The sequence below is a fragment of the Pleurodeles waltl genome, chromosome 6, assembly GCF_031143425.1.
Source record: "Pleurodeles waltl isolate 20211129_DDA chromosome 6, aPleWal1.hap1.20221129, whole genome shotgun sequence".
NCBI lineage: Eukaryota > Metazoa > Chordata > Amphibia > Caudata > Salamandridae > Pleurodeles > Pleurodeles waltl.
In genome coordinates this window covers 711,746,994-711,763,227 of record NC_090445.1, presented here as the reverse complement: position 1 = coordinate 711,763,227, position 16,234 = coordinate 711,746,994, and the positions used below count along the sequence as shown (strand labels likewise).

The window sequence follows — 16,234 nt, the reverse complement described above, 5'->3', positions numbered from 1 at the left end:
TACGTCTCCTTTTTCTATTTTATCTGTTGTGCAGCACACTCCTCAGTCAATATCATGTTTTCCCTTTCTATCACCTGGTAAACATTGTTACTGTAGTTGAAATGATGCACTATCCTTGTTGGTGGTCTCATTATTTTTAAGTTGAGCTGTCTGGCTGCTGAAGACACATTGTGAACTTGGAGTAGGCTTACAGCCCGTCCGTTGTTTACTATTGGTTGGCTTCATTGTCAGTCACATTTACTGGCTTCTTATTTGATGTCTTGCCTTCCTCTTCTTGTTTTTGTCCCTCCCCTGATATGTAGCCTCTTTTCGATCTTTCTGTTGTCTGACTTGTATCCTTCCACAGCTCACACTTGGAGAAAATCCTTTTTCTGCATTGTAGGATCTCCATTGATAATCATAAACACTAGGTTAACTTTGGGTAGACCACAGAGCACTTCTTAAAGACGCATTGTTCACCTAAAATTTGTACAGAGTGTTCAGGTCATCTGTCTTCATGATGAGCCATGCCCTGTGACAGTCTGCCTGATAAAGACTTCTATTTGCAGATTCCTTACCTTAGAATTTCCCCCAGGTGTCAGTCTGGATTCGGCTATTTTTCTTCGAACAGTACCCCTGCGTGCCGTTAAGTGACGTTGGTCAACCCATCGTTGGTGTTGTGGTTGCTTTTATGACGTCGTGGGTCATATATAGGTGCCACCTCGCGCACTGATGTCAGTTTTTCTTTCTGCACTAGCCTATGCGCAGATCCAAAGAGAGCTACCCCTACAGTTGCTTTTTAGCTGGCCTTTCTACTTTTTGTCCAATTTCTTTTACTTCCTGGTGGGTGTGGATGTCATCACGGAAGACTGGCTTCAAGTCCTGCGACTCCTTTCACTGTATGATGTCGGTGACTGATCCACACCTTGTCTGCCTGTGGTGTTTTGGAGTGCGACAATGACCCGAAGTCGTGCTCTGAGTGCCGGGACATGAACCCAGAGGCTTTGAGGGAGTGGTCCCTAAAAGCTACTCACGGTCCGGCTCTGCATTGCTCCCGGTCGAGAAGAAGGTCCCGAACGCTCGTGGAGCCACCACCACTCGTTGCCGATCCATTCGTAATCATCGAGGCACTCAAGTAAGCAAGAAGAAGTCAGAGAAGCACACAAGTTTTTCAACTTCACCCTGTCGGTTGGACGACTTGACGCGGGAGAAGGAGCAGCCTCATTCTGGGCTTCTGTCTTCGGAGCATACTTCTGGTTTGGCTCCGTGTCTCCCTGAGTTTCTGGGAGCTGGAGCCACCCCTGCCCAACTCAAGGAATTTCAGGAGGCCTTGCACCTCATCTTTGGCCAGTCCAGCCCTGCTGGAGAGCCTTTGGGCCCAGAAGGGTCGGCAGAGGCCCCTCGGGTTCTGCGTGGCTGGCTTTAGCCTCTGCTACGAGAGGCTCCCAGAGATCTGCTTCCGGATCTACACCGGCATCCATCATACCACAGCATCTTCCCTGACGATGGTTCCAGTGCGATGTTTCTGACGCCACCCAGGCCAGTGGCGATGTCAATCCTGTACTCATTGCCGACACGAGACGGAGCGGCTGCGCTCAATACCGATTTTGAGTTAGGCAGGGGTCTTGGTCCCTCGGTCGGATCCTGGCCCTTTTTCTTATGGATAGGAGTTTGGTGAGAGTATGGAGGGGTCCCTTGACCCTCTAGAATACCAGCTAGAAAACCCTATGGACTGGGCTCAGGAACTCAGTGAAGCCAGCGATCTGGAGGCTGGTATGCTTTCCCCCCCTCCAGTGGCTACAGAGGAGGGGGCTTCTTACTCTATGGTGGTGCGTAGAGCAGTTGAGGTCTTGGGCCTCGAGCAACCTTTGTTGGCTGCCAGGACTAACCTGCTGACTCAGGTGCTTCAGTCTGGGGCTTTCACAAAGCCCTCACTGATGTCCTGCTGGGGACTTGGTCCAAAACCCAGCACAGGGGCTCCTGTTAACAGGACAACTGCCTGCCGTCATAGGCCCCCATGTAACGACCCAGCTTTCCTGACCCAACACCCTACCTCCGAGAGCTTGGTAATCCAAGCATCAACATCCCATGGAGCGTTCCCTTCAGCTCCCCTGAATAGGGAATCCACAAGGCTGGATCATCTTGGGAATAAGTTGTTTTCTTTCTCCAGACTGGCATTGCAGTCTGTGAACACTACATGCCTCTTGGGCCGTTATGCCCATACTTTATGGGACACTGTTGCACAAGTGCTGCCACAGATCCTGGATGAGGCCTGGGCCATTCTCTCCTAAGCTTTTGCTCAGTTAAGTTCACAATCAGATGTGGGCTGGATGCGACCAACTCTCTAGGCAGATTGGTAGCTTCAGCTGTGATCTTGATGTGCCACACCTGGTTAAGGACATCTGTCTCTTTCATCTGAGCTGTTCTGGACCCAGTGCAGTTTTGGACCTACCCGCCCGAGCAGCGCGTCCAAGCTATTCAGGCTATGATACCAATATTTCACCCTCTATCCTGGATTTTGGTGAGAATGACTCTGAGGCTGCTGGGCCTCATGGCATCCTGCATCCTGCTGGTCACACATGCCAGAAGGCATATGCGGGCTGTGCAGTGGGACCTGAAGTTCCAGTGGGCTCAGCATCAGGGGAATCTCTCCAATATGGTCCAGATCTCGTATAGAACTGCACAAGATCTGCAGTGGTGGCTTTCGATCCACGATTGGGTCAGAGACAGATCCCTCTCCCTTCCTGAACCAGATCTCACAGTAGTGACAGATGTGTCACTCCTGGGATGGGGCAGCCGCATGGGAGAGGCGGAATTCAGAGGCGTCTGGTCTCCGGCAGAGTCTGAGCTCTATTTCAGTCTTTTGGTGTTCTGGACGATCAGACTGGCGTTGAAAGCATTCCCTCCCTCTCCCAAAGGGAAAGTGGTGCAGGTGTTCACAGACAACACCACTGCCATGTGATACTGCAACAAGCAGAACGGAGGGGGGTTGTGGACCCTTTATCATGATGCTCTGTGCCTCTGGACATGGCTAAAACATCAGGTTTTGTCCCTGGTGGTTCAACATCAGCTGGGTTTTTTGAGCGCCAGAACGGACAAACTCAGCCGGCAATGCCTGGTTGATCATGAATGGCGTTTCCATCCAGCGTTGACGCAAGATCTCTTTCAGCTGTGGGGAGAGCCTTGATTAGAACCTTGATCTGAGGCTGGATCCTGCTCCAAGCTCAGCTTCAACCCTGACGCTGCCAGCCCTGATCTCGACAACTGCAACTACACCAGAAGTGGAACTGATAATTTCTTCAGACTGCGAAGTTCAAATACAACCAGAGTCACCCGTCCTTTGACATTCAGACCCTCAAACCTCACAGCTGCAGTATGATGCTGATGAAGACACCCCATATGAAAAGAACCTGTTTTCAGACCTGCAGGATGCCAGTGGCTTACACCACTCCATGCATTTGTTTATTGTACTCTAACCCTGCTATGGCATCTGAGTCCGCCTCCATCACTAAAGTGATAAGGGGGCTGGCGTAGGTTTTAGATCTCACTTTGCCCACAACAGAGGGCAAGATAAATTAGCTTACTGAGGTCCTTAATCTAGGATAAACATGCTAAGAATCTCTCCTGGCTTTTAGTGAGGATCTTGCCCTCCAGTTAACATGCAGGTGGCAAGGCAGCATAGGCCTACCCCCGGGTGCCTGTAGCATCCTACGCCGGAGAACCTGGTGGTGCTAACACCCACAAGTCACCGGAGCACCAATGTGTTTTCACCCACCCTCCCATACAGAATCAAAACGCATGGAGACATTTGCCTAGTGGATGCTTTTTTACCTACCAGCCTTGCCCTCAGGTCAGTCATTATCAGCTACCTCCTGGGGAGACAGTCACACGTGTTGTGGGACAGAGTTGCGGATATCTTGCCTGCTGTCCCAGATTACATCTGGCCTACTCAATAGTGCTTAGCCAAGATGGCCAGGACAAACACAAGTCCTCCATTCACTCAAGCTTGAACACTACTAACTGTCTAGGTAGGACAGTCAAAACCATTGTGGTACTTTGAGGCCACGTTTGAAATCACTCCAAGGGCTTTCTAATGATGTCCAGCAAACATTAATGGACATACCCTTTTATGGCTCTTGCCTCTTTGGAGCGAAGGCAGACTCTGCTTGGAGAAGTTTAAGGAGAGCAATGCTACAGCACGCTCTCTCGGCTTCGCTCCACCTGTTAGCACCTTGATTGTTCACGAAGGTGATGGTGGTGGTTGCAGCCCATCTGCATAGGCTGGGAATACCAGTCTTACCTTACCTCAGCGACTGGCTTCTGAAGTATGTCTCACTTCAATCATTCATAGACCACCACCAGACGACGGCTGACCTGGTTGACCTTGTTAAGCTTTTCTGTCCATGAGCTGAAGTCTCATCTGACTTCTTCACAATGGCTCTGTTATATTCGAGCCATCTTGGACACGGTGCTTTTCCGAGCCTTCCTTCTGCCTGAACGAGTCTCTGATGCTTCTTGGCCTCCTGCATCCTGGTCATGGACCACACCAGGTGGCACATGCAGGCTCTGCAATGGGATCTGATATTTGTGATGTTCCCATGGGACTTATAGTTCTGAATTGGCTGGTAACCTTTAGCTTCTGAATCAGGATTACCTGCCAGCTTGTGATCATCTACTACATATCTTGTATGAGCACGCTTATTTAAGGACCATTGTTAGCTACAAGTATGTTATGTCGCAGATGGGCACCAGTATTCTGGAGATACTATTGTGCCACATACACAGCTACTGTTTTATTCAAAATATGCACACCATTTCAAGAAATAACACCAAGAGATAGCTCGGAATACGTAAAGAATGACAACAGTGTGATTTGGTTGGAGACAATTATGTGAGGGATAGCCACAAGTATCCAAGGAACACCCAAAATAAGTAATTGATAGACCTAGTCAGGCCATGGCTGCTGTTACACAATGGAAAGCTTTAAGTATAGAAAGCTCACAGTGTAAAAAGAGGTAGTGCATGTAGGAAGTTGGCTCTATATATACTATCTCAAAGTGAGAGATAGTGTGCACAGAGTCCAAGAGTTCCCCTTAGAGGTTGATAGTGGCAAAATTAGATAATACTAATGCTCTATTTTGTGATAGTGTGGCCAGGCAGTAGGCTTATCAGAGGGTAGTGTTAAGCATTTGTTGACCACACACACAGGCAATAAATGAGGAACACACACTCAAAGACTTAACTCCAGTCCAATAGTTTTTATATAGAAAAATATATTTTCTTAATTTATTTTAGAACCACAAGATTCAAGATTTGAGGTAAGTACATAAAATGCAAGGTACTTCACACAGGTAAGTATAGAACTTTGATTTAAAACAGTAGTACACACAGTTTTGGTAAAAATGGCAGTAACCTATTTTAAAAGTTGACACTGCAGAAATCAACAGTTCCTGGGGGAGGTAAGTTTGGTTAGGTTTCTCAGGTAAGTAAAGCACTTACACAGTCTTAACCCGAAAAATAGGTGACCGATCATCGGCACCGAAAAAGGGCACGCTGGTGGCGAAGTCATCCGACTCCGGTCGAGATACCGCCACACAGCAATCTCGGGCCCGAGATAGTGGCTCCAAGCAGGTTCGGCACCGAGATAGCGGCACCGAAATGGGTCGGCACCGAGAGACCACAACGCCGAAAGTAAAGAAGGTTTCGTCAGAACCGAAAAAAGCAGACGAAAAGGTTTCGATACCGAAACATCCGGCCTCGGAGCCGAAAACAAGTTCCTACACTGAGGAACAAGGACTGTCCACACAAATGAAGACACATAGATTTGGACAGGAATTGGAAACAATAGAGCCAGACTATACACAAAAAAGGCTCCATATCCAAAAAGAAACAGGGAAGATCAGTACTCTCCCTCCGATTAAAATGAAACGCAAATTTGCCTTCCAAGAAAAAGACAAGCAGCCACAGGCAAAGGTGGCTAAACAAGTAACCCCGCCACCATCTCCACAATGCTCTCTGCAACCATCACCGGTAGCCACTCCACTAATGATGCAATCCCCAACTCCTACAGGAATGAGTCAAGATGACCCTGACGCATGGGACCTTTATGACGCACCAGTGTCAGATAATAGTCCTGAATGTTATCCAGCTAGACCGTCGCCACCAGAGGATAGTACAGCCTACGCACAGGTGGTGTCGAGAGCAGCGGCATTTCATAATGTCAGCCTGCATGCTGAGCCCATTGAAGACGACTTTCTTTTTAACACACTGTCGTCCACACACAGCCAGTATCAAAGTCTTCCTATGCTACCCGGAATGCTGAAACACTCCAAACAAGTGTTTGAAGAGCCTGTAAAAGGAAGGGCCATTACTCCAAGAGTGGAGAAAAAATATAAACCGCCACCAACAGACCCCGTGTACATCACACAACAGCTAACACCGGACTCAGTTGTAGTAGGGGCAGCGCGCAAGAGAGCGAACTCACATAGTTCAGGAGATGCACCACCTCCAGATAAAGAAAGTCGAAAATTTGACGCAGCAGGCAAGAGGGTGGCGGCACAGGCAGCAAACCAGTGGCGTGTTGCCAATTCACAGGCTTTGTTGGCCAGATACGATAGGGCCCATTGGGACGAAATGCAACACTTTATAGAACATTTGCCCAAGGAGTTCCAAAAGAGAGCGCAGCAAGTAGTAGAAGGACAGAGTATCTCCAACAATCAGATACGGTCAGCAATGGATGCTGCAGACACAGCTGCTAGAACTGTCAACACAGCAGTAACAATAAGGAGACATGCATGGCTGCGTACATCAGGATTTAAACCAGAAATACAGCAAGCTGTGCTGAATATGCCATTCAACGGACAGCAGTTGTTTGGGCCGGAGGTGGACACTGCGATCGAAAAACTTAAGAAAGACACTGACACGGCCAAAGCCATGGGCGCACTCTACTCCCCACAGAGCAGAGGCACATTTCGAAAAACACAGTTTAGAGGGGGGTTTCGAGGACAAAGCACAGAACCCACAACCTCACAAACAAGACCCACTTACCAGAGCCAGTATCCGCGGGGAAGTTTTTGGGGACAATATAGAGGGGGACAATTCCAAAAGAATAGAGGGAAGCTCTAAAGTCCCAAAACTCCTCAAAACAAGCAGTGACTTCCAAGTTACAAATCCCCAACACATAACATCTGTGGGGGGGGAGACTAACCAAGTTTTACAAACATTGGGAGGAAATAACAACAGACACTTGGGTCCTAGCAATTATCCAGCATGGTTATTGCATAGAATTTCTCAAATTCCCTCCAAACGTCCCACCGAAAACACACAATATGTCAAAACAACATATAGATCTTCTAGGACTAGAAGTTCAGGCATTGCTACAAAAAGAAGCAATAGGAATTAGTACCAAACCAACAGAAAGGGACAGGAGTTTACTCTCTGTACTTTCTCATACCCAAAAAAGACAAGAGTCTGAGACCTATACTAGATCTCAGAACATTAAATACATACATCAAATCAGATCACTTTCACATAGTGACATTACAGGACGTAATCCCACTGCTCAAACAACAAGACTACATGACAACACTAGACCTAAAGGATGCATATTTCCATATACCAATACATCCTTCACACAGAAAGTACCTAAGGTTTGTATTCCAAGGGGTACATTACAAGTTCAAGGTGTTGCCATTTGGAATAACAACTGCGCCAAGAGTTTTTACAAAATGCCTGGCAGTAGTAGCTGCACATATCAGAAGGCAGCAAATACATGTGTTCCCGTACCTAGACGATTGGTTAATCAAAACCAACACGCTAAAACGGTGTTCACAACACACGAAGTACGTCATAGAAATCCTCCACAATCTAGGTTTCTCAATCAACTACACAAAGTCACACCTTCTGCCGTGTCAAACACAGCAATACTTAGGGGCGACAATCAACACAGCAAAAGGGATTGCCACTCCAAGCCCACAAAGGGTTCAAGCATTTCACAATGTAATAAAGACCATGTATCCAAAACAAAAGATACAAGTCAAAATAGTGATGAAACTACTAGGCATGATGTCCTCATGCATAGCCATTGTCCCGAACGCAAGGTTGCACATGCAGCCCTTACAACAGTGCCTAGCATCACAATGGTCACAAGCTCAGGGTCAACTTCTAGATCTGGTGTTGATAGACCGCCAAACATACACCTCGCTTCAGTGGTGGAACAGTATAAATTTAAACCAAGGGCGGCCTTTCCAAGACCCAGTGCCACAATATGTAATAACAACAGATGCCTCCATGATAGGGCGGGGAGCACACCTCAATCAACACAGCATCCAAGGACAATGGGACACTCAGCAAAACCAGTTTCACATAAATCACTTAGAACTATTGCCAGTATTTCTAGCGCTAAAAGCATTTCAACCCATAATAAGCCACAAACACATTCTTGTCAAAACAGACAACATGACAACAATGTATTACCTAAACAAACAAGGAGGGACACACTCAACACAGTTGTGTCTCCTGGCACAAAAGATATGGCATTGGGCGATTCACAACCACATTCGCCTAATAGCACAATTTATTCCAGGAATTCAGAACCAGTTAGCAGACAATCTCTCTCGGGATCACCAACAGATCCACGAATGGGAGATTCACCCCCAAATACTAAACCAATACTTCCAGAATTGGGGAACACCACAAATAGATCTATTTGCAACAAAGGAAAACGCAAAATGCCGAAACTTCGCATCCAGGTACCCACAAGATCAGTCTCAGGGCAATGCGTTATGGATGAGCTGGTCAGGGATATTTGCTTACGCTTTTCCCCCTCTCCCACTCCTTCCATATCTGGTAAACAAATTGAGTCAAAACAAACTCAGACCCCTACTGATAGCGCCAACATGGGCAAGACAACCTTGGTACACAACACTACTAGACCTCTCTGTAGTGCCTCGTCTCAAACTACCAAACAGACCAGATCTGTTAACACAACACAAACAACAGATCAGGCATCCAAATCCAGCATCACTGAATCTAGCAATTTGGCTCCTGAAGTCCTAGAATTTGGACACTTAGACCTTACACAGGAATGTATGGAGGTCATAAAACAAGCTAGAAAACCTACCACTAGACATTGCTATGCAAATAAGTGGAAAAGATTTGTTTATTACTGCCATAATAATCAAATTCAACCCTTACACGCATCTGCCCAAGACATCGTAAGATACTTACTACATTTGCAAAAGTCAAAGCTAGCTTTCTCTTCCATAAAGATACATCTTACCGCAATTTCAGCTTACCTGCAAATTACGCACTCAACCTCACTATTTAGGATACCAGTCATAAAAGCGTTTATGGAAGGACTAAAGAGAATTATACCACCAAGAACACCACCAGTTGCTTCATGGAACCTCAACATTGTCTTAACACGACTCATGGGTCCGCCTTTTGAGCCCATGCACTCTTGTGAAATGCAATACTTAACATGGAAAGTTGCATTTTTAATTGCCATCACATCTCTAAGAGGAGTGAGTGAAATTCAAGCATTTACCATACAAGAACCATTTATTCAAATACACAAGCATAAAGTAGTTCTACGGACAAATCCAAACTTTTTACCAAAAGTTATATCACTGTTCCACTTGAATCAAACAGTAGAATTACCAGTGTTCTTCCCACAGCCAGACTCTGTAGCTGAAAGAGCACTACATACATTAGACTTCAAAAGAGCGTTAATGTACTACATTCACAGAACAAAACTAATTCGAAAAACAAAACAATTATTTATTGCTTTCCAAAAACCTCATACAGGTAATCCAATTTCTAAGCAAGGCATTGCTAGATGGATAGTTAAGTGTATTCAAACCTGCTATCTTAAAGCAAAGAGAGAACTGCCTATTACACCAAAGGCACACTCAACCAGAAAGAAAGGTGCTACCATGGCCTTTCTAGGAAATATTCCAATGACCGAAATATGTAAGGCAGCTACATGGTCTACGCCTCATACATTTACCAAACACTACTGTGTAGATGTGTTAACGGCACAACAAGCCACAGTAGGTCAAGCAGTACTACGAACATTGTTTCAAACAACTTCAACTCCTACAGGCTGAACCACCGCTTTTGGGGCGATAACTGCTTACTAGTCTATGCACAGCATGTGTATCTGCAGCTACACATGCCATGGAATGGAAAATGTCACTTACCCAGTGTACATCTGTTCGTGGCATTAGTCTCTGCAGATTCACATGCACCCACCCGCCTCCCCGGGAGCCTGTAGCCGTTAAGAAGTTGATCTTGAACATTTGTAAATTTGAAAATATATTACTTTAAACTACATTATGTACATTACTCCATTGCATGGGCACTATTACTAGCATACACAACTCCTACCTCACCCTCTGCGGGGGAAAACAATCTAAGATGGAGTCGACGCCCATGCGCAATGGAGCCGAAATGGGAGGAGTCCCTCGGTCTTGTGACTCGAAAAGACTTCTTAGAAGAAAAACAACTTGTAACACTCCGAGCCCAACACCAGATGGCGGGATGTGCACAGCATGTGAATCTGCAGTGACTAATGCCACGAACAGATGTACACTGGGTAAGTGACATTTTCCATATATACAGCCTAAACATTTTTGATGATTTGAACTGAAAAACAGGGCACAAAAAATATAGAAACCACTTTTCATCAAACAAATACAAAAGTGATGAAATATTTAATTTAACAAACAAAGATAAACACATCAACATTTTTATTTTAATGGAAAGGTTGGCGCTGATCTAAATTCAGTTGAGGCCACCCATTGTCCATACTATATTCTGTTTGATGCACTTGCACTGCTCCCAGGAATCAAAATGAGGATAACAACTTAACTTTTTAGCCTCCAATTTTGAATTACTTCAAATTTACAAAACACTCAAATATTTTCAGTTTGACTTTTTGCTTCCTTACTTATATACACTTTATTAATCTGTTAATATTTTTTCTTTTTCTAAGCTGTCGCGTCCCCCTTAGTAGACATCACAGACCCCAGGGATCCATGAACGCCAGGGATCTTCTTAACTTCCTTTCAAGGAGCCATAAATAAGTTCATTTGGAAGAACTCTAGGCCACCTGCCCTGGTGCAACAGAGTGAAAAAAACAAGGGAGAACAGACTTATCTAATTTCAGATTGCATTACTATGCAGCAAGGCTCCGAGTTCTTGTGGAATGGGCCAAAGAAGAGATGGTGGTCATGACACAACTGCGACTGCTCATAGAGGTGACTTGAGTTGTAAGTCCTATAGACCTGTAATGCGTATCTTAGTATGTCAGTGGGCCCGACCCTTCAGATTTGGGATATGGTAAATAGAAAAGAAACTTAAACTAAATATCCATAGCCTTACATGCCAATATATGCCAACCCAGAATTCACTCCAGCACTAGAGGGGGGTGCCTTCGCTAGAAGGCAGCAAGGAGGTTGTAGATATATGTCGGACATGTTCCATCAGGTGAAATTAAGTTGTTCCCACAATATAATCTAGATTTCAGTTTGCCTGACACAGAAAGACTGCATAACACACAATTGCGGCATTGGGTGTTCCATCCAATTAATAAATACACAGCGAATTGAGGCAAACATTTGAAAAATTATTGGCCACTCTTATGACACAGAGGGCTCATATCTAGTATCTTTCACAACTCTTAAAGATAGTAGTCCACCACATAAATGGGCTTACCAAGGTAATTCGGAAGAAAGCTGAATAGAGACATTGCAGACAAAGAGTGGAATAGATTGTGGTCAGAGTTACACAGATTTTCATTAATACTAAAGAGATACACTATCATTTGCTCTATATCTGGCACCTTCACCCCTCAAAACTCCACAAAATGTATCCTAATTTTACCCCATTGTGCTGGAGGAAATGTAGTCCGACCAGAAGTTTATAGCTGTGCATTTAAATCTTAGGCTTCTCCTTGCCTGTCACACTGGCATTGTTCTTTTTGGGGCTAGCGCCCTTGGCACTTAAAAATGTAAGGCTTAAGAACAAGATGAAAATCTGGAGCTGCCTGGGATCGACAAAATTAGCCATAGTACTATAGTATAAAAAGAAAGATCCCCTCATCAGTCTGTCAGTGGTATGGGACACTGAGGTATTGTTGGAAGTTGGCTCTGTATATACTATCTCAAAGTAAGAGATAGTGTGCACAGAGTCCAAGGGTTCCCCTTAGAGGTAAGATAGTGGCAAAATTAGATAATTCTAATGCTCTGTTTTGTGCTAATGTGGTCGAGCAGTAGGCTTATCAGAGGGTAGTGTTAAGCATTTGTTGTACACACACACAGAGGCAATAAATGAGGAACACACACTCAGACTTAACTAGTTTTTATATAGAAAAATATATTTTCTTAATTTATTTTAGAACCACAAGATTAAAGATTTGAAGTAAATACATAAAATGCAAGATACTCCACACAGGTAAGTAAGGAACTTTTAATTAGAGCATACACAGTTTTAGTTAAAATGACAATAAGCTATTTTAAAAGTGGACACAGTGCAAACATCAACAGTTCCTGTGGGAGGTACGTATTGGTTAGTTTTTCAGGTAAGTAAGGTTAAGTTCCTGGGCATAGGCAGCCCACCGTTGGGGCTTCAAGGCAACCCCAAAGCCACAGCACCAGTGACACAGGGCCGGTTAGGTGCAGAGATCAAAGGAGGGCCCAAAACACATAGGCGCCTATGAAGAACAGGGGTGCTCCGGTCCTAGTCTGCTTACAGGTAAGTACCTGCGTCCTTGGGGAGCAGACCAGGGGGGTTTTGTAGAGCACTGGCAGGGGGGACACAAGCCCACAAAACACACCCTCAGCGGCACAGGGGCGGTCGGGTGCAGTGGACAAAGTAGGCATCGGGTTTGCTATTGAAAGCAATGGAGGGACCCGAGGGTCAATTAGGCGATGCAGTCAGGGCACAGGGGGGCTTCTCAGGCCAGCCACTGACTGGGCTAGGATGAGGGACGCCTGCTGGTGACTCCTGCACTGGTAGGTGATTCCTCTCGGTCCTGGGGGCTGCGCGGGTGCAGTGCTTGGTCCAGGCGTCGGGTTCCTTTGTTACCAGGCAGTCGCGGTCAGGGGGAGCCTTGGGATTCTCTCTGAGGGCATCGCTGTGGGGTGCAGGGGGGTTGTCTCAGGGTGTCCACATCGTTGGAGTTGCCTGGGAGTCCTCTCTGCAGTGTTGGTTCTCCTGAACTCGAGCCGGGGGCGTCAGGTGCAGAGTGTGAAGTCTCACGCTTCCGGTGGGAAGGGAGAGTCTCTTTGAAAGTTGCTTTAAAGTTGCAAAGTTGCAGTTTCTGAACAGTGCCTCTGTTCTCGGGAGTTTCTTGGTGCTTCAGGTGCAGGGCAGTCCTCTGAGTCCTCAGAGGTTGCTGGTCCCATCGGATGCGTTGCTGTGCAGGTTCTTTGAGTCTGGAGACAGGCCGGTAGGGCTGGGGCCAAGTCAGTTGGTGTCTCTGTTCTCTCTGCGGGGCTTTCAGGTCAGCAGCCCTTCTTCTTTCTTCAGGTTGCAGGAATCTGATTTCCTGGTTCAGGGTCGCCCCTAAATACTGAATTTAGGGGTGTGTTTAGGTCTGGGGGGGGTAATAGCCAATGGCTACTGTCCTTGAGGGTGGCTACACCCTCCTTGTGCCTCCTCCCTGAGGGGAGGGGGGCACATCCCTATTCCTATTGAGGGAATCCTCCAAAATCAAGATGGAGGATTTCTAAAGGCAGGGGTCACCTTAGCTCAGGGCACCTTAGGGGCTGTCCTGGCTGGTAGATGACTCCTCCACTCCTCCTTGTTTTCCTCATTATCTCCTCTGGACCTGCTGCCAAAAGTGGGGGCTGTGTCCAGAGGGCGGGCATCTCCACTAGCTGGAGTGCCCTGGGGCATTGTAACACAAAGCTTGAGCCTTTGAGGCTCACTGCTAGGTGTTACAGTTCCTTCACGGGGGAGGTGTGAAGCACCTCCACCCAGTGCAGGCTTTGTTTTTGGCCTCAGAGAGCACAAAGGCTCTCACCCCGTGGGGGCCAGAAACTCGTCTTAATGGCAGGCTGGCATAGACCAGTCAGTCTTGCACTGAAGGATTGGGTAAAATACAGGGGGCATCGTCTAAGATGCCCTCTGTGTGCATTTTTTAAATAAATCCAGCACTGGCATCAGTGTGGGTTTATTATTCTGAGAAGTTTGATACCAAACTTCCCAGTATTCAGTGTAGCCATTATGGAGCTGCAGAGTTCGTTTTGACAAACTCCCAGACCATATACTTAATATGGCCACACTTAACTTACAATGTCTAAGAACAGACTTTGACACGGTAGGGACACACATATTGCTCATGCAGTTATGCCCTCACCTGTGGTGTAGTGCACCCTGCCTTAGGGCTGTAAGGCCTGCTTGAGGGGTGACTTACCTATGCCACAGGCAGTTTTATGTGTGCATGGCATCCTGAGGGGGACGCCATGTCGACTTTGCCTTTTTCTCCCCACCAACACACACAATCTGCAATGGCACTGTGCATGTGTTAGGTGAGAGGTCCATTAGGGTGGCACAACAAATGCTGCAGCCCTTAGGGACCCTCCCTGGCACAGGGCCCTTGGTACAACTGGTACCTTTTACAATGGACTTATCTGTGTGCCAGGGGTGTGCCAATTGTGGAAACATTGGTACATTTTTAGTGAAAGAACACTGGTGCTGGGGCCTGGTTAGCAGGGGCCCAGCACACGTTTCAGTAAAGTTAACATCAATATCAGGCAAAAGGTGGGGGGGGGTAACTGCAACAGGGAGCCATTTTCCTACAGTGCATTTGCTCCAGAACACTCACTATGCCAGCTGTAGCCTTCATTATGCAAGAGACCACAATGTCATGCATGCACTAAAACTTTGCTGCATGCAGTCTTCTCTGTCTTTTTTTCGCTGCCACCCTCTTTCTTATTTGCCACATGCCGTCTTCTCTGTCTTCTTTCTTTGCTGCCGTCTACTTCGCCGCATGCTGTCTTCTCTGTCTTCTTTCTTCACTGCTGTCTTTTCTTCTTCACAGCATGCCATCTTCTCTGTCTTCTTCCTTCGCTGCTGTCGTCTTTGTCTTCCTTCTGCTTCTTTCTATCTAACTGGATTATAAATATTAGAAAAATGTTATGTTTGTTTCACATTTGAAAAACTGGTAATAGCTGTTTATGTTGTGATGTATGTTGATTTAATAACAAAACTACATAAACATCTATTAACGGTTTATCAAATTTAAGACAAACATTATTTTAGCATTTTTCTAATATTTTGTAATCCAGTTAAATAATAAGAAAAAACCTATTGGCTGTGCCAATGCTTGTTAATTCAGTGAATCCTTCCACTGATGACGTCAAAAATCTATTTTTCTTTCTGGCAATCTTTTTTGCTATTCTAATTTTGGCATTTGATGGGAGTGTTTCTCTCATTTCTATTTCGCTCTCTCCCTCTCGCTTCCTCCCTACCCAACCAATCATCCTTAGTTCCTATGACCACTGCCCCAGTTGCCCACTTTGCCTCCACAATGCATTCTCTGGTTGACATCAACCACTGCTGCTACTCACTGACTCCCATCCTGCCTCTCATTCCAGCCTGTTAATATTGGCTTTGCCAGTACTTGTAAAATTGTTCCGCCATTAACAAAGTCAGAAAAGGTGGACGGCCATCTTGAGATGTTATTTTCTGTATTTCCAAGACAAGTCATGGAGCGTATAGATGCAGTATGATGGCATCTCAGAAGCATAGGAAATAATGTTATAAGATGGCTGGCAGCAGCTCAATGCTTGTGATGCAGTTTTGCAAGCATTAGCAAAGCCAATAGCCGCACCAACTCCCTTTACCAATTTTTATTTTCTATACTTCCAAGATGAATCCCATTTTGTGTCTACATGCAAGTTAATGGCTGTTTTAGGATTATAGCTGAAAACAATCCAAAATGTTTCACGCCACTTTTAGCTTTTCCTGTTCTTGCGCAGCACTAGAAAATATTGACTTTGCCAATGCTTGGACATCGTTGGCAAATACAGTACTGGCAACCATTAAGCATGGAAAATATGAGGCCAGTTGGCTTTGCCAGTGCTTGTTCGATAAGCCTTCTTTATGCTGAACTTCTGCCTGCCCAAGGCTTTGTAGTTCCGAAAGTTATTGTTAATGTAGCTTCAAACTTGCCTACAGTGAGTCTCGCAAGATGTTCCCCGAAAAACAGTTGTGTTAATTTCTCGCCATATATTGGACATCTGTC

The 16,234-nt window shown here is 45.8% G+C and overlaps 1 protein-coding gene across 4 annotated transcripts in view; it reads left to right on the top strand.

Moving 5' to 3' along the window:
* PLEKHA1 (pleckstrin homology domain containing A1) overlaps positions 1-16,234 on the top strand; it is a 411,298-nt gene that overhangs the window by 213,815 nt on the left and 181,249 nt on the right. The window lies entirely within an intron of this gene.